The 20,138-nt window shown below is 59.1% G+C and overlaps 23 non-coding genes across 23 annotated transcripts; all 23 read right to left on the bottom strand.

Moving 5' to 3' along the window:
* Window positions 1-2,961: 2,961 nt before the first annotated feature.
* On the bottom strand, window positions 2,962-3,044 carry TRNAL-AAG. Its single transcript has one exon. It is a non-coding gene; the product is annotated as a tRNA-Leu (tRNA).
* Window positions 3,045-3,219: 175 nt separating this feature from the next.
* Window positions 3,220-3,302, bottom strand: TRNAL-AAG. Its single transcript has one exon. It is a non-coding gene; the product is annotated as a tRNA-Leu (tRNA).
* An 815-nt stretch (window positions 3,303-4,117) lies between these two features.
* Window positions 4,118-4,200, bottom strand: TRNAL-AAG. The gene has a single exon. It is a non-coding gene; the product is annotated as a tRNA-Leu (tRNA).
* Window positions 4,201-4,663: 463 nt separating this feature from the next.
* Window positions 4,664-4,746, bottom strand: TRNAL-CAG. The gene has a single exon. It is a non-coding gene; the product is annotated as a tRNA-Leu (tRNA).
* A 462-nt stretch (window positions 4,747-5,208) lies between these two features.
* Window positions 5,209-5,291, bottom strand: TRNAL-AAG. Its single transcript has one exon. It is a non-coding gene; the product is annotated as a tRNA-Leu (tRNA).
* Window positions 5,292-5,530: 239 nt separating this feature from the next.
* TRNAL-AAG lies at window positions 5,531-5,613 on the bottom strand. The gene has a single exon. It is a non-coding gene; the product is annotated as a tRNA-Leu (tRNA).
* Window positions 5,614-5,852: 239 nt separating this feature from the next.
* TRNAL-CAG lies at window positions 5,853-5,935 on the bottom strand. The gene has a single exon. It is a non-coding gene; the product is annotated as a tRNA-Leu (tRNA).
* Window positions 5,936-6,397: 462 nt separating this feature from the next.
* On the bottom strand, window positions 6,398-6,480 carry TRNAL-CAG. The gene has a single exon. It is a non-coding gene; the product is annotated as a tRNA-Leu (tRNA).
* A 1,107-nt stretch (window positions 6,481-7,587) lies between these two features.
* On the bottom strand, window positions 7,588-7,670 carry TRNAL-CAG. The gene has a single exon. It is a non-coding gene; the product is annotated as a tRNA-Leu (tRNA).
* A 1,107-nt stretch (window positions 7,671-8,777) lies between these two features.
* TRNAL-AAG lies at window positions 8,778-8,860 on the bottom strand. Its single transcript has one exon. It is a non-coding gene; the product is annotated as a tRNA-Leu (tRNA).
* Window positions 8,861-9,904: 1,044 nt separating this feature from the next.
* On the bottom strand, window positions 9,905-9,987 carry TRNAL-AAG. Its single transcript has one exon. It is a non-coding gene; the product is annotated as a tRNA-Leu (tRNA).
* A 239-nt stretch (window positions 9,988-10,226) lies between these two features.
* Window positions 10,227-10,309, bottom strand: TRNAL-CAG. The gene has a single exon. It is a non-coding gene; the product is annotated as a tRNA-Leu (tRNA).
* Window positions 10,310-11,005: 696 nt separating this feature from the next.
* TRNAL-AAG lies at window positions 11,006-11,088 on the bottom strand. The gene has a single exon. It is a non-coding gene; the product is annotated as a tRNA-Leu (tRNA).
* Window positions 11,089-11,589: 501 nt separating this feature from the next.
* Window positions 11,590-11,672, bottom strand: TRNAL-AAG. Its single transcript has one exon. It is a non-coding gene; the product is annotated as a tRNA-Leu (tRNA).
* A 239-nt stretch (window positions 11,673-11,911) lies between these two features.
* Window positions 11,912-11,993, bottom strand: TRNAL-AAG. Its single transcript has one exon. It is a non-coding gene; the product is annotated as a tRNA-Leu (tRNA).
* A 239-nt stretch (window positions 11,994-12,232) lies between these two features.
* TRNAL-CAG lies at window positions 12,233-12,315 on the bottom strand. The gene has a single exon. It is a non-coding gene; the product is annotated as a tRNA-Leu (tRNA).
* Window positions 12,316-12,777: 462 nt separating this feature from the next.
* Window positions 12,778-12,860, bottom strand: TRNAL-CAG. The gene has a single exon. It is a non-coding gene; the product is annotated as a tRNA-Leu (tRNA).
* Window positions 12,861-13,322: 462 nt separating this feature from the next.
* TRNAL-CAG lies at window positions 13,323-13,405 on the bottom strand. Its single transcript has one exon. It is a non-coding gene; the product is annotated as a tRNA-Leu (tRNA).
* A 462-nt stretch (window positions 13,406-13,867) lies between these two features.
* On the bottom strand, window positions 13,868-13,950 carry TRNAL-AAG. Its single transcript has one exon. It is a non-coding gene; the product is annotated as a tRNA-Leu (tRNA).
* A 239-nt stretch (window positions 13,951-14,189) lies between these two features.
* Window positions 14,190-14,272, bottom strand: TRNAL-AAG. The gene has a single exon. It is a non-coding gene; the product is annotated as a tRNA-Leu (tRNA).
* Window positions 14,273-14,511: 239 nt separating this feature from the next.
* On the bottom strand, window positions 14,512-14,594 carry TRNAL-CAG. Its single transcript has one exon. It is a non-coding gene; the product is annotated as a tRNA-Leu (tRNA).
* Window positions 14,595-15,054: 460 nt separating this feature from the next.
* Window positions 15,055-15,137, bottom strand: TRNAL-CAG. Its single transcript has one exon. It is a non-coding gene; the product is annotated as a tRNA-Leu (tRNA).
* Window positions 15,138-17,272: 2,135 nt separating this feature from the next.
* TRNAL-CAG lies at window positions 17,273-17,355 on the bottom strand. The gene has a single exon. It is a non-coding gene; the product is annotated as a tRNA-Leu (tRNA).
* Window positions 17,356-20,138: the final 2,783 nt, after the last annotated feature.

The raw sequence follows: 20,138 nt of genomic DNA, 5'->3' as shown, positions 1-20,138 counted from the left end.
AGAGACCTTTAGTTAGCAGCTCTTGCTGTTCATGCTGAGTGGAACTCATTTCCATTGCTATTAGGATCATTTGGAGAGTGTTACACATCACATATCTCAAGTTTACTGTGAACATTCTGCAATCACAATTTCTGTTTAGGATGCTCCACATCACATTGTTGATGGAGCTATCTGCATATATGAACTTGGAAGCACATGGTGTAAACCAGAAAATGAAATGAATAAATCTATTATCTTGTATCTTGAGGGCAACCTATTCCCCTTTAAGTCATCCAGTAACTGTGAACCCCAACAGTCTGGTTTCCTTCCATGCGTGGAATGACCAGGATATCCCATTCCCAGTGGGAAAGGCGATCCACACATGAAAGGAGAGCGAAATCTGGGAAATTAAATCTGAAAGAATAATTTTTCTCTAAGGTAGGAAATGTCGCAGTCTGAATGCATTTATACAGATGCATTATAGCATGTAGCTAGCGAAGAGGGGACCGCAAACAGGGGAGTTTGAGAGAGGGTGAAGGAGATCCCCCTGCTGAACAAACAAGGTGCAAGTACTAACCTTGGGGTAAGTGAGTTTGTTTGGCTGTTTGTTTTTTTCTTTTTCTTTCAGGTTATTTCAGTTACAGGCAGCAGCGTATTAACGCCTAGGCCGACAAGGCCTAGGCCTATGGCGGCAAATTTGCAGGGGCGGCAAATTTATAATAGTAGCCAGAGGCTGCTTCTCCTGGTGCTGGTTCGTGCCCTTCTCCCCCAGCCCTGCCCCAACTCCACCCCTTCCCCACCCCCTCCCTGCCCCTATTGGTCGCCTTCCCCAAATCCCTACCCCGGCCCCGCCTCCTCTCCTGAGCGCGCCGCGTTTCCTCCTTTGCGAAACACTGGCAGTGAGCGGGGAGAAGCAGGACCCGGCGGCGCCCTCAGGGGAGGAGTTGGAGCGGAGGTGAGCTGCAGCTGGGGAGCTGGGAGCTGCTGGGGGGTGGGGGGGCAGTAATTATTTCAGGGCCTAGGGGCGGCAAAATCATTAATCTGCCATTGGTTAGAGGGTAAATTGGTTCAATTGGGATTGTGTGTTGGGGACAGTTTAAGCCTTTGTTTCCTTGATCAGCCTCAATCAGCCTTGTGAGCACACACCCATTGTGTGATTAATGGAGGGGGTAGGGCTGAAAACCCAGAGGCGAAGTGACCAAGGGGAGCTCGCAAACAGGGGAGTTTGAGAGAGGGAGTCATAATACAAGCATTATGGTTAGGAAGTGCCTCATCACCAGTGCCAACACTGCTCCTGTCTCCTCCACCTGCACCCGTATCCAGACAGAGAACCTAACCATGGATGCCTCTACCCAGAGCCTGGTGTGGTTTTGAAGAGATTGTGGCCTGCATTTCCCACTCACAGAAACCCAGGCTCGGGGGACCATCCAGTGTGAGAGGTGCCTACTGGTGGAATCTCTCAGGAAGCAGGTGGGAGAGTGACAGGAGGTGGCTAGGCTGAGGAGCATCCGTGCACATGATGAATTCATTGACAGTATTCATATGGAGACTTCCAAGGCTGAGGATGACACCCAGCTAGAGACGACTGCTTTCACGCCCGCGGGGGCAGAGATTAAGACTCTGGCACAGGGACGAGACTGGCTACTGGTTACTTCTGGAACCAGGCAGTGCTCCACCCCTACCCCTAACCCACTCACCCACCATGGTGATGGAGAACTGTTATGCTGCCCTGGCAACAAGCCATGCGGAATCACCCCCAAAGGTGGAGGAGGAGAAGCCATGTACCCCAAAACTGGGAGGATCACAGCCACCACTCCCAGGAGGAACTGTAGGGTACTGGTGGTTGGAGACTCTCTTCTGAGAGGGATGGAGACACCCATGCGGAGCCCTGACATAGCATCCCAGGCTGTATGCTGCTTGCCAGCGGCCAGTATCCAAGATATTATGGAGGGATATTTGAGGATCACCCGGCCCTCTGACGACTAGCCATGCAACTCACCCATCTGGGCACTAATACTACAGCGAGGTATGATCCTCGGCAGATCAGAAATGACTACAGGGGTCTGGCAGTAAGGGTGACGGAGTTGAGAGCTCAGGTGGTGATCTCTTCATTATTCCAGTCAAGGGTTGAGACTTAGCAGAGACAGAGGTTGGTCAATGCCTGGTGGTCAATGACTGGCTGTGAGGATTCTGTCGCCAGGAGGGCTGAGGCTTACTTGACAATGGGACGCTGTTCCAGGAAGAATGATTGGGGCAGGTCCCTCCACTAGCTGTCAGCAGAGAGGCCAACGCTCAGGCGCACTGGAAGTAGAGGCCCGATCCCATGGCCCCTTCCCAAGCACCAACAGGGGGACAGAGAACGCCTCCCACCACGGCAGGCAGAGAAGAGTCTGTAAGAGGAGGGATTCGAACCCAGGCGTCTAAGGGTGACTGTGACCTGAACGCAGCGCCTTACACCGCACATTACACCTTACAATGCAGCTCTCTTGCCTGCCACTTGCAGTGGCAGCAGGGGCCCCGCACCCACCTGAGTCCCTCTCTGGCTTCTACAGGGTGCAGGCGAGGGAGGCAGAGCCTTTTCCCCGAGGCCCCAGGGGAGGACGTGGGAACTCCATCTCTGACGAGATCAACACAAGCCGCCCGCCCGAAAAGAACCGAAGGAAGCCCCAAGAGAACAAAAGCCCGGCATGCTGCTGTCAGGAGTGGGATTCGAACCCACGTCTCCGGAGGAGAGTGCGGCCTAAAAGCAGCGCCTTGGACCACTCGGCCAACCTGACTGGTGGTGGCATGCTGCAGGGCCCCCGTACCCACCAGAGTCCATCTCTGGCTTTGACACGGCACAGGTCAGCGTGGCGGTGCCTTTTCCCTGAGGCCCAGGGGGAGGACGTGGGAACTCCTTCTCTGACAAGATCAGCAGCAACCGCCCGCCTGCCCGAAAAGAACCGAAGGAAGCCCCAAGAGAACAAAAGCCTGACACGCCGCTGTCAGGAGTGGGATTCGAACCCACGCCTCCAGGAGAGACTGCAAACTTAACGCAGCGCCTTAGACCGCTCGGCCACCCTGACGGCCAGCAAGAAGTCCCTCCGCTAGCTTTCGGCAGAGCGGCCAACGCTCAGGCACACTGGAAGTCGCTGCCTGCTCCCGTGGCCCCTTACCTAGCAAAAAGAAAAGAGCCCTTGGCTCCCTCCTACCAAGAGGGGACCAGGGAACGCTTCCTGCCACGACAGGAAGAGAAGAGGCTGTCAGGGGTGAGATTCAAACCCACGTCTCCGGGGGAGACTGCGACCTTAACACAGCGCCTTAGACCGCTCGGCCACCCTGACTGGGAGTGGTGTGCTGCCGGCGCTCTCTTGCACGCCACTAGCGGTGGTGGCAGGGGACCCAGGCCACCCAGAGTCTCCCTCTGGCTTCGACAGGGCGCAGGCCAGCGTGGCGGAGCCTTTTCTCCGAGGCCCCGGGGGAGGACGTGAGAACTCCTTCTCTGACGAGATCAACAGAAGCTGCCCGCCCTCCGGAAAAGAACCGAAGGAAGCCCCAAGAGAACAAAAGCCTGACACGCCGCGGTCAGGAGTGAGATTCGAACCCACGCCTCCGGGGGAGACTGCGACCTGAACGCAGCACCTTAGACCGCTCGGCCACACTGACGGCCTGCAAGAAGTCTCTCCGCTAGCTTTTGGCAGAGCGGCCAACGCTCAGGCACACTGGAAGTCGAGGCCCGCTCCTGTGGCCCCTTACTTAGTACCAAGAAAAGGGCCCTCAGCTCCCTCCCATCAAGAGACGGCCAGGGAATGCCTCCCGCTATGGCAGGCAGAGATGAGGCTGTCAGGAGTAGGATTCGAACCCACGTTTCCAGGGGAGACTGCGACCTTAACGCAGCGCCTTGGACCTCTCCGCCACCCTGACCGGGAGTGGTGTGCTGCCAGCACTCTCTTTCCCGCCACTTGCAGCAGTGGCAGGGGCCCCGTACCCACCAGAGTCCCTCTCTGGCTTCGACAGGGCGCAGGCCAGTGTGGCGGAGCATTTTCTCCGAGACCCCGAGGGAGGACGTGAGAACTCCTTCTGTGACGAGATCCACACAAGCTGCCTGCCTGCAAAGAACCGAAGGAAGCTCCAAGAGAACAAAAGCCCGGCACACTACTGTCAGGAGTGGGATTCGAACCCACGCCTCCAGGGGAGACTGCGACCTTAACGCAGCGCCTTAGACCGCTCGGCCACCCTGACGGCCTGCAAGACGTCCCTCCGCTAGCTTTCGGCAGAGCGGCCAACGCTCAAGCACACTGGAAGTCGAGGCCTGCTCCCGTGGCCCCTTACCTAGTACCAAGAAAAGGGTCCTCAGCTCCCTCCCACCAAGAGGCCGCCAGGGAACGCCTCCCACCACGGCAGGCGGAGATGCGGCTATCAGGAGTAGGATTCGAACCCACGTTTCTGGGGGAGACTGCGACATTCACACAGCACATTGGACCGCTCGGCCAACCTGACTGGCGGTGGCATGCTGCAGGGCCCCCGTACCCACCAGAGTCCCTCTCTGGCTTTGACAGGGCACAGGCCAGTGTGGTGGCGCCTTTTCCCCGAGGCCCAGGGGGAGGACGTGGGAACTCCTTCTCTGACAAGATCAGCAGCAACCGCCCGCCCGTCCGAAAAAAACCGAAGCAAGCCCGAAGAGAACAAAAGCCTGACATGCCGCTGTCAGGAGTGGGATTCGAACCCACGCCTCCGGGGGAGACTGCGACCTGAACGCAGCGCCTTAGACCGCTCGGCCACCCTGACGGCCTGCAAGAAATCTCTCCGCTAGCTGTCAGCAGAGCGGCCAACGCTCAGGCACACTGGAAGTCGAGGCCCGCTCCCGTGGCCCCCTACCTAGTACCAAGAAAAGGGTCCTCAGCTCCCTCCCACCAAGAGGCGGCCAGGGAACGCCTCCCATCACGGCAGGCAGAGATGAGGCTATCAGGAGTAGGATTCGAACCCACGTTTCTGGGGGAGACTGCAACGTTCACACAGCACATTGGACCGCTTGGCCAACCTGACTGGCGGTGGCATGCTGCAGGGCCCCCGTACCCACCAGAGTCCCTTTCTGGCTTTGACAGGGCACAGGCCAGCGTGGTGGCACCTTTTCCCCAAGGGCAGGGGGAGGACGTGGGAACTCCTTCTCTGACAAGATCAGCAGCAACCACCCGCCCGCCCGAAAAGAACTGAAGGAAGCCCCAAGAGAACAAAAGCCTGACACGCCGCTGTCAGGAGTGGGATTTGAACCCAAGCCTCCAGGGGAGACTACGACCTTAACGCAGCGCCTTGGACCGCTCGGCCACCCTGACCGGGAGCGGTGTGCTGCCGGCGCTCTCTTGCCCGCCACTTGCAGCGGCGGCAGGGGCACCACGCCCACCAGAGTCCCTCTCTGGCTTCGATAGGGCGCAGGCCAGCGTGGCGGAGCATTTTCTCTGAGGGCCGGTGGGAGGACGTGGGAACTCCTTCTCTGACGAGATTAACAGCAGCCGCCCGCCCGCCGAAAAAGAACCGATGGAAGCCCCAAGAGAACAAAAGCTGGACATGCCTCTGTCAGGAGTGGGATTCGAACCCACGCCTCCAGGGGAGACTGCGACCTTAACGCAGCGCCTTGGACCGCTCGGCCACCCTGACCGGGAGCGGCATGCTGCTGGCGCTCTCTTGCCCGCCACTTGCAGCGGCGGCAGGGGCCGCGGGCAGACCAGTGTCCCTCTCTGGCTTCGACAGGGAACAGACAAGCATAGCGGGGCCTTTTCTCCGAGGCCCCGGGGGAGGACATGAGAACTCCTTCTCTGACGAGATCAATAGAAGCTGCCCGCCTGCCCGCAAAGAACCGAAGGAAGCCCCAAGAGAACAAAAGCCTGACACGCCGCTGTCAGGAGTGGGATTCGAACCCACGCCTCCGGGGGAGACTGCGACCTGAACGCAGCGCCTTAGACCGCTCGGCCACCCTGACGGCCTGCAAGAAATCTCTCCGCTAGCTGTCAGCAGAGCGGCCAACGCTCAGGCACACTGGAAGTCGAGGCCCGCTCCCGTGGCCCCCTACCTAGTACCAAGAAAAGGGTCCTCAGCTCCCTCCCACCAAGAGGCGGCCAGGGAACGCCTCCCATCACGGCAGGCAGAGATGAGGCTATCAGGAGTAGGATTCGAACCCACGTTTCTGGGGGAGACTGCGACGTTCACACAGCACATTGGACCGCTTGGCCAACCTGACTGGCGGTGGCATTGTGCAGGGCCCCCGTACCCACCAGAGTCCCTTTCTGGCTTTGACAGGGCACAGGCCAGCGTGGTGGGGCCTTTTCCCCAAGGGCAGGGGGAGGACGTGGGAACTCCGTCTCTGACAAGATCAGGAGCAACCGCCTGCCCACCCGAAAGGAAGCGAAGGAAGCCCCAAGAGAACAAAAGCCTGACATGCGGCTGTCAGGAGTGGGATTCGAACCCACGCCTCCGGGGGAGACTGCGACCTGAACGCAGCGCCTTAGACCGCTCGGCCACCCTGACGGCCTGCAAGAAATCTCTCCGCTAGCTGTCAGCAGAGCGGCCAACGCTCAGGCACACTGGAAGTCGAGGCCCGCTCCCGTGGCCTCCTACCTAGTACCAAGAAAAGGGTCCTCAGCTCCCTCCCACCAAGAGGCGGCCAGGGAACGCCTCCCATCACGGCAGGCAGAGATGAGGCTTTCAGGAGTAGGATTCGAACTCACGTTTCTGGGGGAGACTGCGACGTTCACACAGCACATTGGACCGCTTGGCCAACCTGACTGGCGGTGGCATGCTGCAGGGCCCCCGTACCCACCAGAGTCCCACTCTGGCTTTGACAGGGCACAGGCCAGTGTGGTGGCGCCTTTTCCCCGAGGCCCAGGGGGAGGACGTGGGAACTCCTTCTCTGACAAGATCAGCAGCAACCGCCCGCCCGTCCGAAAAAAACCGAAGCAAGCCCGAAGAGAACAAAAGCCTGACATGCCTCTGTCAGGAGTGGGATTCGAACCCACGCCTCCAGGGGAGACTACCACCTTAACGCAGCGTCTTGGGCCGCTCGGCCACCCTGACCGGGAGCGGTGTGCTGCCGGCGCTCTCTTGCCCGCCACTTGCAGCGGCGGCAGGGGCACTACGCCCACCAGAGTCCCTCTCTGGCTTCGATAGGGCGCAGGCCAGCGTGGCGGAGCATTTTCTCTGAGGGCCGGTGGGAGGACGTGGGAACTCCTTCTCTGACGAGATTAACAGCAGCCGCCCGCCGGCCGAAAAAGAACCGATGGAAGCCCCAAGAGAACAAAAGCTGGACACGCCTCTGTCAGGAGTGGGATTCGAACCCACGCCTCCAGGGGAGACTACCACCTTAACGCAGCGTCTTGGGCCGCTCGGCCACCCTGACCGGGAGCGGCATCCTGCTGGCGCTCTCTTGCCCGCCACTTGCAGCGGTGGCAGGGGCCGCGGGCCCACCAGAGTCCCTCTCTGGCTTCGACAGGGAACAGACAAGCATAGCGGAGCCTTTTCTCCGAGGCCCCGGGGGAGGACATGAGAACTCCTTCTCTGACGAGATCAATAGAAGCCGCCCGCCTGCCCGCAAAGAACCGAAGGAAGCCCCAAGAGAACAAAAGCCTGACACACCGCTATCAGGAGTGGGATTCGAACCCACGCCTCCGGGGGAGACTGCGACCTGAACGCAGCGCCTTAGACCGCTCGGCCACCCTGACGGCCTGCAAGAAGTCCCTCCGCTAGCTGTCAGCAGAGCGGCCAACGCTCAGGCACACTGGAAGTCGAGGCCCGCTCCCGTGGCCCCCTACCTAGTACCAAGAAAAGGGTCCTCAGCTCCCTCCCACCAAGAGGCGGCCAGGGAACGCCTCCCATCACGGCAGGCAGAGATGCGGCTATCAGGAGTAGGATTCGAACCCACGTTTCTGGGGGAGACTGCGACATTCACACAGCACATTGGACCGCTCGGCCAACCTGACTGGCGGTGGCATGCTGCAGGGCCCCCGTACCCACCAGAGTCCCTCTCTGGCTTTGATAGGGCACAGGCCAGTGTGGTGGCGCCTTTTCCCCGAGGCCCAGGGGGAGGACGTGGGAACTCCTTCTCTGACAAGATCAGCAGCAACCGCCCGCCCGTCCGAAAAAAACCGAAGCAAGCCCGAAGAGAACAAAAGCCTGACATGCCGCTGTCAGGAGTGGGATTCGAACCCACGCCTCCAGGGGAGACTACCACCTTAACGCAGCATCTTGGACCGCTCGGCCACCCTGACCGGGAGCGGTGTGCTGCCGGCGCTCTCTTGCCCGCCACTTGCAGCGGTGGCAGGGGCACTACGCCCACCAGAGTCCCTCTCTGGCTTCGATAGGGCGCAGGCCAGCGTGGCGGAGCATTTTCTCTGAGGGCCGGTGGGAGGACGTGGGAACTCCTTCTCTGACGAGATTAACAGCAGCCGCCCGCCGGCCGAAAAAGAACCGATGGAAGCCCCAAGAGAACAAAAGCTGGACACGCCTCTGTCAGGAGTGGGATTCGAACCCACGCCTCCAGGGGAGACTACCACCTTAACGCAGCGTCTTGGGCCGCTCGGCCACCCTGACCGGGAGCGGCATCCTGCTGGCGCTCTCTTGCCCGCCACTTGCAGCGGTGGCAGGGGCCGCGGGCCCACCAGAGTCCCTCTCTGGCTTCGACAGGGAACAGACAAGCATAGCGGAGCCTTTTCTCCGAGGCCCCGGGGGAGGACATGAGAACTCCTTCTCTGACGAGATCAATAGAAGCCGCCCGCCTGCCCGCAAAGAACCGAAGGAAGCCCCAAGAGAACAAAAGCCTGACACACCGCTATCAGGAGTGGGATTCGAACCCACGCCTCCGGGGGAGACTGCGACCTGAACGCAGCGCCTTAGACCGCTCGGCCACCCTGACGGCCTGCAAGAAGTCCCTCCGCTAGCTGTCAGCAGAGCGGCCAACGCTCAGGCACACTGGAAGTCGAGGCCCGCTCCCGTGGCCCCCTACCTAGTACCAAGAAAAGGGTCCTCAGCTCCCTCCCACCAAGAGGCGGCCAGGGAACGCCTCCCATCACGGCAGGCAGAGATGCGGCTATCAGGAGTAGGATTCGAACCCACGTTTCTGGGGGAGACTGCGACATTCACACAGCACATTGGACCGCTCGGCCAACCTGACTGGCGGTGGCATGCTGCAGGGCCCCCGTACCCACCAGAGTCCCTCTCTGGCTTTGATAGGGCACAGGCCAGTGTGGTGGCGCCTTTTCCCCGAGGCCCAGGGGGAGGACGTGGGAACTCCTTCTCTGACAAGATCAGCAGCAACCGCCCGCCCGTCCGAAAAAAAACCGAAGCAAGCCCGAAGAGAACAAAAGCCTGACATGCCGCTGTCAGGAGTGGGATTCGAACCCACGCCTCCAGGGGAGACTACCACCTTAACGCAGCATCTTGGACCGCTCGGCCACCCTGACCGGGAGCGGTGTGCTGCCGGCGCTCTCTTGCCCGCCACTTGCAGCGGCGGCAGGGGCACCACGCCCACCAGAGTCCCTCTGTGGCTTCGACAGGGCTCAGGCCAGCGTGGCGGAGCATTTTCTCTGAGGGCCGGTGGGAGGACGTGGGAACTCCTTCTCTGACGAGATGAACAGCAGCCGCCCGCCCGCCCGTAAAGAACCGAAGGAAGCCCCAAGAGAAGAAAAGCCTGACACGCCGCTGTCAGGAGTGGGCTTCGAAGCCACGCCTCTGGGGGAGACTGCGACCTGAACGCAGCGCCTTAGATCTCTCAGCCACCCTGACGGCCTGCAAGAAGTCCCTCCGCTAGCTTTCGGCAGAGTGGCCAACGCTCAAGCACACTGGAAGTCGAGGCCCGCTCCCGTGGCCCCTTACCTAGTACCAAGAAAAGGGCCCTCAGCTCCCTCCCACCATGAGGGGACCAGGGAACACTTCCTGCCACGACAGGCAGAGAAGAGGCTGTCAGGGGTGGGATTTGAACCCACGTCTCCGGGGGAGACTGCGACCTTAACACAGCGCCTTGGACCGCTCGGCCACCCTGACTGGGAGTGGTGTGCTGCCGGCGCTCTCTTGTCCGCCACTTGCAGCGGCGGCAGGGGCACCGCGCCCACCAGAATCCCTCTGTGGCTTCGACAGGGCTCAGGCCAGCGTGGCGGAGCATTTTCTCTGAGGGCCGGTGGGAGGACGTGGGAACTCCTTCTCTGACAAGATTAACAGCAGCCGCCCGCCCGCCCGTAAAGAACCAAAGGAAGCCCCAAGAGAACAAAAGCCTGGCACGCCGCTGTCAGGAGTGGGATTCGAACCCACGCCTCCAGGGGAGACTGCAACCTAAATGCAGCGCCTTAGACCACTCGGCCACCCTGACAGCCTGCTGCATCTCCCTCTGCTAGCTCAGGCACACTGAAAGTCGAGGCCCGCTCCCATGGCCCCTTACCTAGTACCAAGAAAAGGGCCCTGAGCTCCCTCCCACCAAGAGGCGGCCAGGGAACGCCTCCCACCAAGGCAGGCAGAGATGAGGCTGTCAGGAGTAGGATTCGAACCCACGTTTCCAGGGGAGACTGCGACCTTAACACAGCTTGGACCGCTTGGCCAACCTGATTGGTGGTGGCATGCTGTAGGGCCCCCGTACCCACCAGAGTCCCTCCCTGGCTTTGACAGGGCACAGGCCAGCATGGTAGTGCCTTTTCCCTGAGGCCCAGGGGGAGGACGTGGGAACTCCTTCTCTGACAAGATCAGGAGCAACCGCCTGCCCGCCCGAAAGGAAGCGAAGGAAGCCCCAAGAGAACAAAAGCCTGACACGCCGCTGTCAGGAGTGGGATTCAAACCCACGCCTCTGGGGGAGACTGCGACCTGAACGCAGCGCCTTAGATCTCTCAGCCACCCTGACGGCCTGCAAGAAGTCCCTCCGCTAGCTTTCGGCAGAGCGGCCAACGCTCAGGCACACTGGAAGTCGAGGCCCACTCCCGTGGCCCTTACCTAGTACCAAGAAAAGGGCCCTCAGCTCCCTCCCACCAAGAGGGGACCAGGGAACGCTTCCTGCCACGACAGGCAGAGAAGAGGCTGTCAGGGGTGGGATTTGAACCCACGTCTCCGGGGCAGACTGCGACCTTAAGACAGCGCCTTGGACCGCTCGGCCACCCTGACTGGGAGTGGTGTGCTGCCGGCGCTCTCTTGCCTGTGTCACGGAGTTTGGGGGAGTCCAGGCCCTGCACTCCTCTTCCTGGGATTCACCGAGACTCTCAGCCAGCCAGTAAAACAGAAGGTTTATTGGACAACAGGAACACAGTCCAAAACAGAGCTTGTGGGTACACCCAGGACCCCTCAGTCAAGTCCTTCTGGGGGAGCAGGGAGCTTAGACCCCAGCCCTGGGGTTCCCTGTGTTCCTCCACCCCGCCCCAAACTGAAAACTAAACCCACCCAGCAGGTTCCCTGCTGCAGCCTCCGTCCACATTCCTGGGCCGAGGTGTTACCTCCCCCTCCCCCTCCTGGCTCAGGTGACAGGCTCTCAGGTCTCCCGTCCCAAGGGCACATTCCCAGGTCAACACTCCCCCCTCCCTGCTGCGTCACATCGTCACAGCCCGCCAGTAGCGGTGGTGGCAGGGGACCCAGGCCCACCAGAGTCTCCCTCTGGCTTCGACACGCCGCTGTCAGGAGTGGGATTTGAACCCACGCCTCCGGGGGAGACTACGACCTTAACGCAGTTCCTTGGACCGCTCGGCCACCCTGACCGGGAGCGGTGTGCTGCCGGCGCTCTCTTGCCCGCCACTTGCAGCGGCGGCAGGGGCACTACGCCCACCAGAGTCCCTCTCTGGCTTCGATAGGGCGCAGGCCAGCGTGGCGGAGCATTTTCTCTGAGGGCCGGTGGGAGGACGTGGGAACTCCTTCTCTGACGAGATTAACAGCAGCCGCCCGCCGGCCGAAAAAGAACCGATGGAAGCCCCAAGAGAACAAAAGCTGGACACGCCTCTGTCAGGAGTGGGATTCGAACCCACGCCTCCGGGGAGACTGCGACCTTAACGCAGCGCCTTGGACCGCTCGGCCACCCTGACCGGGAGCGGCATCCTGCTGGCGCTCTCTTGCCCGCCACTTGCAGCGGTGGCAGGGGCCGCGGGCCCACCAGAGTCCCTCTCTGGCTTCGACAGGGAACAGACAAGCATAGCGGAGCCTTTTCTCCGAGGCCCCGGGGGAGGACATGAGAACTCCTTCTCTGACGAGATCAATAGAAGCCGCCCGCCTGCCCGCAAAGAACCGAAGGAAGCCCCAAGAGAACAAAAGCCTGACACACCGCTATCAGGAGTGGGATTCGAACCCACGCCTCCGGGGGAGACTGCGACCTGAACGCAGCGCCTTAGACCGCTCGGCCACCCTGACGGCCTGCAAGAAATCTCTCCGCTAGCTGTCAGCAGAGCGGCCAACGCTCAGGCACACTGGAAGTCGAGGCCCGCTCCCGTGGCCCCCTACCTAGTACCAAGAAAAGGGTCCTCAGCTCCCTCCCACCAAGAGGCGGCCAGGGAACGCCTCCCATCACGGCAGGCAGAGATGAGGCTATCAGGAGTAGGATTCGAACCCACGTTTCTGGGGGAGACTGCGACGTTCACACAGCACATTGGACCGCTTGGCCAACCTGACTGGCGGTGGCATTGTGCAGGGCCCCCGTACCCACCAGAGTCCCTTTCTGGCTTTGACAGGGCACAGGCCAGCGTGGTGGCACCTTTTCCCCAAGGGCAGGGGGAGGACGTGGGAACTCCTTCTCTGACAAGATCAGCAGCAACCAGCTGCCCGCCCGAAAAGAACCGAAGGAAGCCCCAAGAGAACAAAAGCCTGACACGCCGCTGTCAGGAGTGGGATTCGAACCCACGCCTCCGGGGGAGACTGCGACCTGAACGCAGCGCCTTAGACCGCTCGGCCACCCTGACGGCCTGCAAGAAATCTCTCCGCTAGCTGTCAGCAGAGCGGCCAACGCTCAGGCACACTGGAAGTCGAGGCCCGCTCCCGTGGCCCCCTACCTAGTACCAAGAAAAGGGTCCTCAGCTCCCTCCCACCAAGAGGCGGCCAGGGAACGCCTCCCATCACGGCAGGCAGAGATGAGGCTATCAGGAGTAGGATTCGAACCCACGTTTCTGGGGGAGACTGCGACGTTCACACAGCACATTGGACCGCTTGGCCAACCTGACTGGCGGTGGCATTGTGCAGGGCCCCCGTACCCACCAGAGTCCCTTTCTGGCTTTGACAGGGCACAGGCCAGCGTGGTGGCACCTTTTCCCCAAGGGCAGGGGGAGGACGTGGGAACTCCTTCTCTGACAAGATCAGCAGCAACCAGCTGCCCGCCCGAAAAGAACCGAAGGAAGCCCCAAGAGAACAAAAGCCTGACACGCCGCTGTCAGGAGTGGGATTCGAACCCACGCCTCCGGGGGAGACTGCGACCTGAACGCAGCGCCTTAGACCGCTCGGCCACCCTGACGGCCTGCAAGAAATCTCTCCGCTAGCTGTCAGCAGAGCGGCCAACGCTCAGGCACACTGGAAGTCGAGGCCCGCTCCCGTGGCCTCCTACCTAGTACCAAGAAAAGGGTCCTCAGCTCCCTCCCACCAAGAGGCGGCCAGGGAACGCCTCCCATCACGGCAGGCAGAGATGAGGCTATCAGGAGTAGGATTCGAACCCACGTTTCTGGGGGAGACTGCAACGTTCACACAGCACATTGGACCGCTTGGCCAACCTGACTGGCAGTGGCATTGTGCAGGGCCCCCGTACCCACCAGAGTCCCTTTCTGGCTTTGACAGGGCACAGGCCAGCGTGGTGGCACCTTTTCCCCAAGGGCAGGGGGAGGACGTGGGAACTCCTTCTCTGACAAGATCAGCAGCAACCACCCGCCCGCCCGAAAAGAACTGAAGGAAGCCCCAAGAGAATAAAAGCCTGACACGCCGCTGTCAGGAGTGGGATTTGAACCCAAGCCTCCAGGGGAGACTACGACCTTAACGCAGCGCCTTGGACCGCTCGGCCACCCTGACCGGGAGCGGTGTGCTGCCGGCGCTCTCTTGCCCGCCACTTGCAGCGGCGGCAGGGGCACCATGCCCACCAGAGTCCCTCTCTGGCTTCGATAGGGCGCAGGCCAGCGCGGCGGAGCATTTTCTCTGAGGGCCGGTGGGAGGACGTGGGAACTCCTTCTCTGACGAGATTAACAGCAGCCGCCCGCCCGCCGAAAAAGAACCGATGGAAGCCCCAAGAGAACAAAAGCTGGACATGCCTCTGTCAGGAGTGGGATTCGAACCCACGCCTCCAGGGGAGACTGCGACCTTAACGCAGCGCCTTGGACCGCTCGGCCACCCTGACCGGGAGCGGCATGCTGCTGGCGCTCTCTTGCCCGCCACTTGCAGCGGCGGCAGGGGCCGCGGGCAGACCAGAGTCCTTCTCTGGCTTCGACAGGGAACAGACAAGCATAGCGGAGCCTTTTCTCCGAGGCCCCGGGGGAGGACGTGAGAACTCCTTCTCTGACGAGATCAATAGAAGCTGCCCGCCTGCCCGCAAAGAACCGAAGGAAGCCCCAAGAGAACAAAAGCCTGACACGCCGCTGTCAGGAGTGGGATTCGAACCCACGCCTCCGGGGGAGACTGCGACCTGAACGCAGCGCCTTAGACCGCTCGGCCACCCTGACGGCCTGCAAGAAGTCCCTCCGCTAGCTTTCGGCAGAGCGGCCAACGCTCAGGCACACTGGAAGTCGAGGCCCGCTCCCGTGGCCCCTTACCTAGTACCAAGAAAAGAGCCCTGAGCTCCCTCCCACCAAGAGGCGGCCAGGGAACGCCTCCCACCAAGGCAGGCAGAGATGAGGCTGTCAGGAGTAGGATTCGAACCCACGTTTCCAGGGGAGACTGCGACCTTAACACAGCTTGGACCGCTTGGCCAACCTGATTGGTGGTGGCATGCTGTAGGGCCTCCGTACCCACCAGAGTCCCTCTCTGGCTTTGACAGGGCACAGGCCAGCGTGGTGGGGCCTTTTCCCCGAGGCCCAGGGGGAGGACGTGGGAACTACGTCTCTGACAAGATCACGAGCAACCGCCTGCCCACCCGAAAGGAAGCGAAGGAAGCCCCAAGAGAACAAAAACCTGACATGCGGCTGTCAGGAGTGGGATTCGAACCCACGCCTCCGGGGGAGACTGCAACCTGAACGCAGCGCCTTAGACCGCTCGGCCAGCCTGACGGCCTGCAAGAAATCTCTCCGCTAGCTGTCAGCAGAGCGGCCAACGCTCAGGCACACTGGAAGTCGAGGCCCGCTCCCGTGGCCCCCTACCTAGTACCAAGAAAAGGGTCCTCAGCTCCCTCCCACCAAGAGGCGGCCAGGGAACGCCTCCCATCACGGCAGGCAGAGATGAGGCTTTCAGGAGTAGGATTCGAACTCACGTTTCTGGGGGAGACTGCGACGTTCACACAGCACTTTGGACCGCTTGGCCAACCTGACTGGCGGTGGCATGCTGCAGGGCCCCCGTACCCACCAGAGTCCCTCTCTGGCTTTGACAGGGCACAGGCCAGTGTGGTGGCGCCTTTTCCCCGAGGCCCAGGGGGAGGACGTGGGAACTCCTTCTCTGACAAGATCAGCAGCAACCGCCCGCCCGTCCGAAAAAAACCGAAGCAAGCCCGAAGAGAACAAAAGCCTGACATGCCGCTGTCAGGAGTGGGATTCGAACCCACGCCTCCAGGGGAGACTACCACCTTAACGCAGCGTCTTGGGCCGCTCGGCCACCCTGACCGGGAGCGGTGTGCTGCCGGCGCTCTCTTGCCCGCCCCTTGCAGCCGCGGCAGGGGCACCGCGCCCACCAGAGTCCCTCTGTGGCTTCGACAGGGCTCAGGCCAGCGTGGCGGAGCATTTTCTCTGAGGGCCGGTGGGAGGACATGGGAACTCCTTCTCTGACGAGATTAACAGCAGCCGCCCGCCCGCCCGTAAAGAACCGAAGGAAGCCCCAAGAGAACAAAAGCCTGGCACGCTGCTGTCAGGAGTGGTGTCATAAATAGAAAGGGAAGGGTAAACCCCTTTAAAATCCCTCCTGGCCAGAGGAAATCTCCTCTCACCTGTAAAGGGTTAAGAAGCTAAAGGTAACCTCGCTGGCACCTGACCAAAATGACCAATGAGGAGACAAGATACTTTCAAAAGCTGGGAGGAGGGAGAGAAACAAAGGGTATGTGGGTCTGTCTATATTTTGTCTTTGCCGGGGATAGACCAGGAATGAAGCCTTAGAACTTTTAGTAAGTAATCTAGCTAGGTATGCGTTAGATTATGATTTCTTTAAATGGCTGAGAAAAGAATTGTGCTGAATAGAATAACTATTTCTGTCTGTGTATCTTTTTTGTAACTTAAGGTTTTTTGCCTAGAGGGATTCTCTATGTTTTGAATCTAATTACCCTGTAAGGTATCTACTATCCTGACTTTACAGTGGGGATCTTTTTTTTTATTTCTATTTACTTCTATTTCTATTAAAAGTCTTTTTGTAAGAAAACTGAATGCTTTTTCATTGTTCTCAGATCCAAGGGTTTGGGTCTGTGGTCACCTATGCAAATTGGTGAGGCTTTTTACCAAACCTTGTCCAGGAAGTGGGGTGCAAGGTTTTGGGAAGTATTTTGGGGGGAAAGACGTGTCCAAACAGCTCTTCCCCAGTAACCAGTATTTGTTTGGTGGTGGTAGCGGCCAATCCAAGGACAAAAGGATGGAATATTTTGTACCTTAGGGAAGTTTTGACCTAAGCTGGTAAAGATAAGCTTAGGAGGTTTTTCATGCAGGTCCCCACATCTGTACCCTAGAGTTCAGAGTGGGGGAGGAACCTTGACAAGTGGGATTCGAACCCACGTTTCCAGGGGAGACTGCAACCTAAATGCAGCGCATTAGACCACTCGGCCACCCTGACAGCCTGCTGCATCTCCCTCTGCTAGCTCAGGCACACTGAAAGTCGAGGCCTGCTCCCATGGCCCCTTACTTAGTACCAAGAAAAGGGCCCTCAGTTCCCTCCCACCAAGAGATGGCCAGGGAACGCCTCCCACCAAGGCAGGCAGAGATGAGGCTTTCAGGAGTAGGATTCGAACCCACGTTTCCAGGGGAGACTGCGACCTTAACACAGCTTGGACCGCTTGGCCAACCTGATTGGTGGTGGCATGCTGTAGGGCCCCTGTACCCACCAGAGTCCCTCTCTGGCTTTGAGAGGGCACAGGCCAGCGTGATGGCGCCTTTTCCCCGAGGCGCAGGGGGAGGACGTGGGAACTCCTTCTCTGACAAGATCAGGAGCAACCGCCTGCCCGCCCGAAAGGAAGCGAAGGAAGCCCCAAGAGAACAAAAGCCTGACACGCCGCTGTCAGGAGTGGGATTCGAACCCACGCCTCCGGTGGAGACTGCGACCTGAACGCAGCGCCTTAGACCGCTCGGCCACCCTGACGGCCTGCAAGAAGTTCCTCCGCTAGCTTTCGGCAGAGTGGCCAACGCTCAGGCACACTGGAAGTCGAGGCCCGCTCCCGCGTCCCCTTACCTAGGACCAAGAAAAGGGCCCTTGGCTCCCTCCCACCAAGAGGCGGCCAGGGAACGCTTCCTGCTACGACAGGCAGAGAAGAGGCTGTCAGGGGTGGGATTCGAACCCACGTCTCAGGGGGAGACTGCTACCTTAACGCAGCTCCTTGGAGCGCTCGGCCAACCTGACCGGGAGTGGCGTGCTGCTGGCGCTCTCTTGTCTGCCACTTGCAGCGGTGGCAGGGGCCCCGGGCCCACTAGAGTCTCCCTCTGGCTTTGACAGGACACAGGCCAGCGTGGCAGAGACTTTTCTCCGAGGCCCAGGGGGCGGACGTGGGAACTCCTTCTCTGACGAGATCAACAGAAGCCGCCCGCTCGCCCGCAAAGAACCGAAGGAAGCCCCAAGAGAACAAAAGCCCGGCACGCCGCTGTCAGGAGTGGGATTCGAGCCCACGTCTCTGGAGGAGACTGCGGCCTAAACACAGCGCCTGATGGCCTGCTGCAGATTCCTCTGCTTGCTTTTGGCAGAGAGAGGCATGCTCAGGCATGGTCCTTCTTTGGTTTCAGAAAAGAGCTGTTGGAAAGGCTTAATATGTGGAAGGAATTTGTAACTTTTTCTTTTGTCTTGTTATGTGAGGTGATGGAGTCTCATACAGTGTAGACAGCAGTAGCCATTCTGTGTTTTCGAGTGTCGGTTGTGGATGTGAATGTTTGGCTGATCTTCTTTGGAGTGTGATATGTGTGAATGTTTTCCACTTAGCCCACATGTATGGGGTGGGGCTTATCTGTGGAGTGTGGTATATATTCCCATGTGATTGGCAAAGTACTCAGCTGGCAAACAGGAGCAGCAAATAGGGGAGTTTCAGAGGGAGTTACTGTGGGGAGAGAATGCACATGGGCTGCTGTTGTGGGGGAAGGCTGTCCTCGGCCTCCGTGGCCCTGTGGGTGTTGCCTGTCAGTGCTGTACGGCATGTTCCTTCCTGTCCCATGCTCTATTGGGTTCATTCCCCCGTGGTGCTCAAGACAGCTGAATGTAAATTGGAACAGGTGCTCTGAGGGGGGGATTAGAAGAATGGAGGGCCTTTCCTCTAGGAGGACACTGGTAGCGTTTGGCTTGTTCAGTCTTGGATACACAAGTCTGAGAGGGGACATGTTTAATCTCTTTAAGGGGCAAGCATCAAGGAAGGTGAAGAGGTATTGAAAGAAAAATACGGTGATGTCCTAGGGGCTCATGGCTGTAACCTGGCCACATATGGATTGCAGCTACCTATTAGATGACTGTTTCCGATCACCAGAGGCATGAGGTCCCAGAACAGCTTCCCGGTTGGAGTTGTAGGGATAAACAACTGACTTAGTTTTACATGAGTTGGACACATGTATGAATGTGATTGTATGATGGGGGTGCTTGTCCTGCCAGGGGGCAGGGCTCAGCAGCCATAAACACTCATGCCTCAGGGTTTCAGCTGCTCACCCACAAGTTACAGGCAGGTATCTGCCCCACCCCGCACCATGTGTTCTTGGAGGTTTGTAGTTCTCTCTTTCCACTGAGGCATCAGTGATGGCTAGAGATGGGACATTGGACGGATGGGTTAGTGTTCTACAGTGCCACCGAGCACTCTCTCTCTCAGCTGCTTGTCTGGCTGATTCTTGCTCACGTGCTCAGTATCTGAGTGCCCTCTGTGGGGTCGAGCAGGAATTTTCCCCCAGTGCCAGGTTAGACTGGTAGTGGCCTTTGGATTTTATTTTTTTTTGTCTCCTTTTCAAAGTGTGGGTCCTGGTCACTTGCCAGGATTATCTGGGTATATCTCTGTGACCCTAGGCACCTCTGTATTCACATCCAACACAGTACTGCAATGGTTTTCATGCAAAATATGCCTTGGGAGGTATTTAAAAACCAATGACACTGATCAATAATATCATTGTGTAAGCAGAGTTAGGATGAGCTCCACCCTGACATCTGGTGGTGAGGTGTGGCAAGTTGTGAAAAAGAACTTCAGGGGCTGATCTCATTTGCATAGGCACACCCACCCCACCTAGAATGAGGCCATAACTGCTCAAATGGTCACTTTGGCTGTTGTGGGATCCCCAGTGTCTCTGTTATTGGGGCAGGAAGAATAAATTGTTATTACCCTGATTATGGGAACTGTGCTTGGAACTGTACTTGGCCTTTTGTTATGATGGAGGGACTCACCATCAACTAAGTAGCACTCGCTAGGCAAGGGTCATGGGTTCCAAAACTCTGTGAATTGAGAGAGGCTTGAGACAGGTATTAGTACTTGGTGGTGTGGGCCTGAAACACCAATTGCACTTCTGTTTCTCTCCACTGTGGAATGTCAGAGCTAATTTTGGGTCTATTAAGAGTCTTGCTACAGGTACTGTGCTGAATTCACTTTGGCCTTATGGTGCACCAGCACTAAGGCTCCCATTACTATGAGCTGAAATCACTGAGCACTGTATCAAGTAGTGGGGAGCTGGAAGATCTAGAGTGCAGTGGTGCTGTTCGTGGATAGGCTGGCGGCGTGTTCGTGAGATGGCGAGGTGAGCTGTGCAGAGCGGAGCCGTTCGTGAGACAGCGGAGTGTTTGTGAGACGGCGAGGCGAGCTGAGCAGAGCTGTTCGTGAGACGGCGAGCTGTGCAGAGCGGAGCCAGTCGTGGTGGAGCGGAGCAGAGCAGAGCCCTGTGGGGCAGTCAGCTTCAGGACACGTAAAGTGCCCC

Source organism: Chelonia mydas, chromosome 3 (genome assembly GCF_015237465.2).
Source record: "Chelonia mydas isolate rCheMyd1 chromosome 3, rCheMyd1.pri.v2, whole genome shotgun sequence".
NCBI lineage: Eukaryota > Metazoa > Chordata > Testudines > Cheloniidae > Chelonia > Chelonia mydas.
Note: the sequence above shows the minus strand (reverse complement) of the source record. Positions and strands in the feature narration are given on the sequence as shown.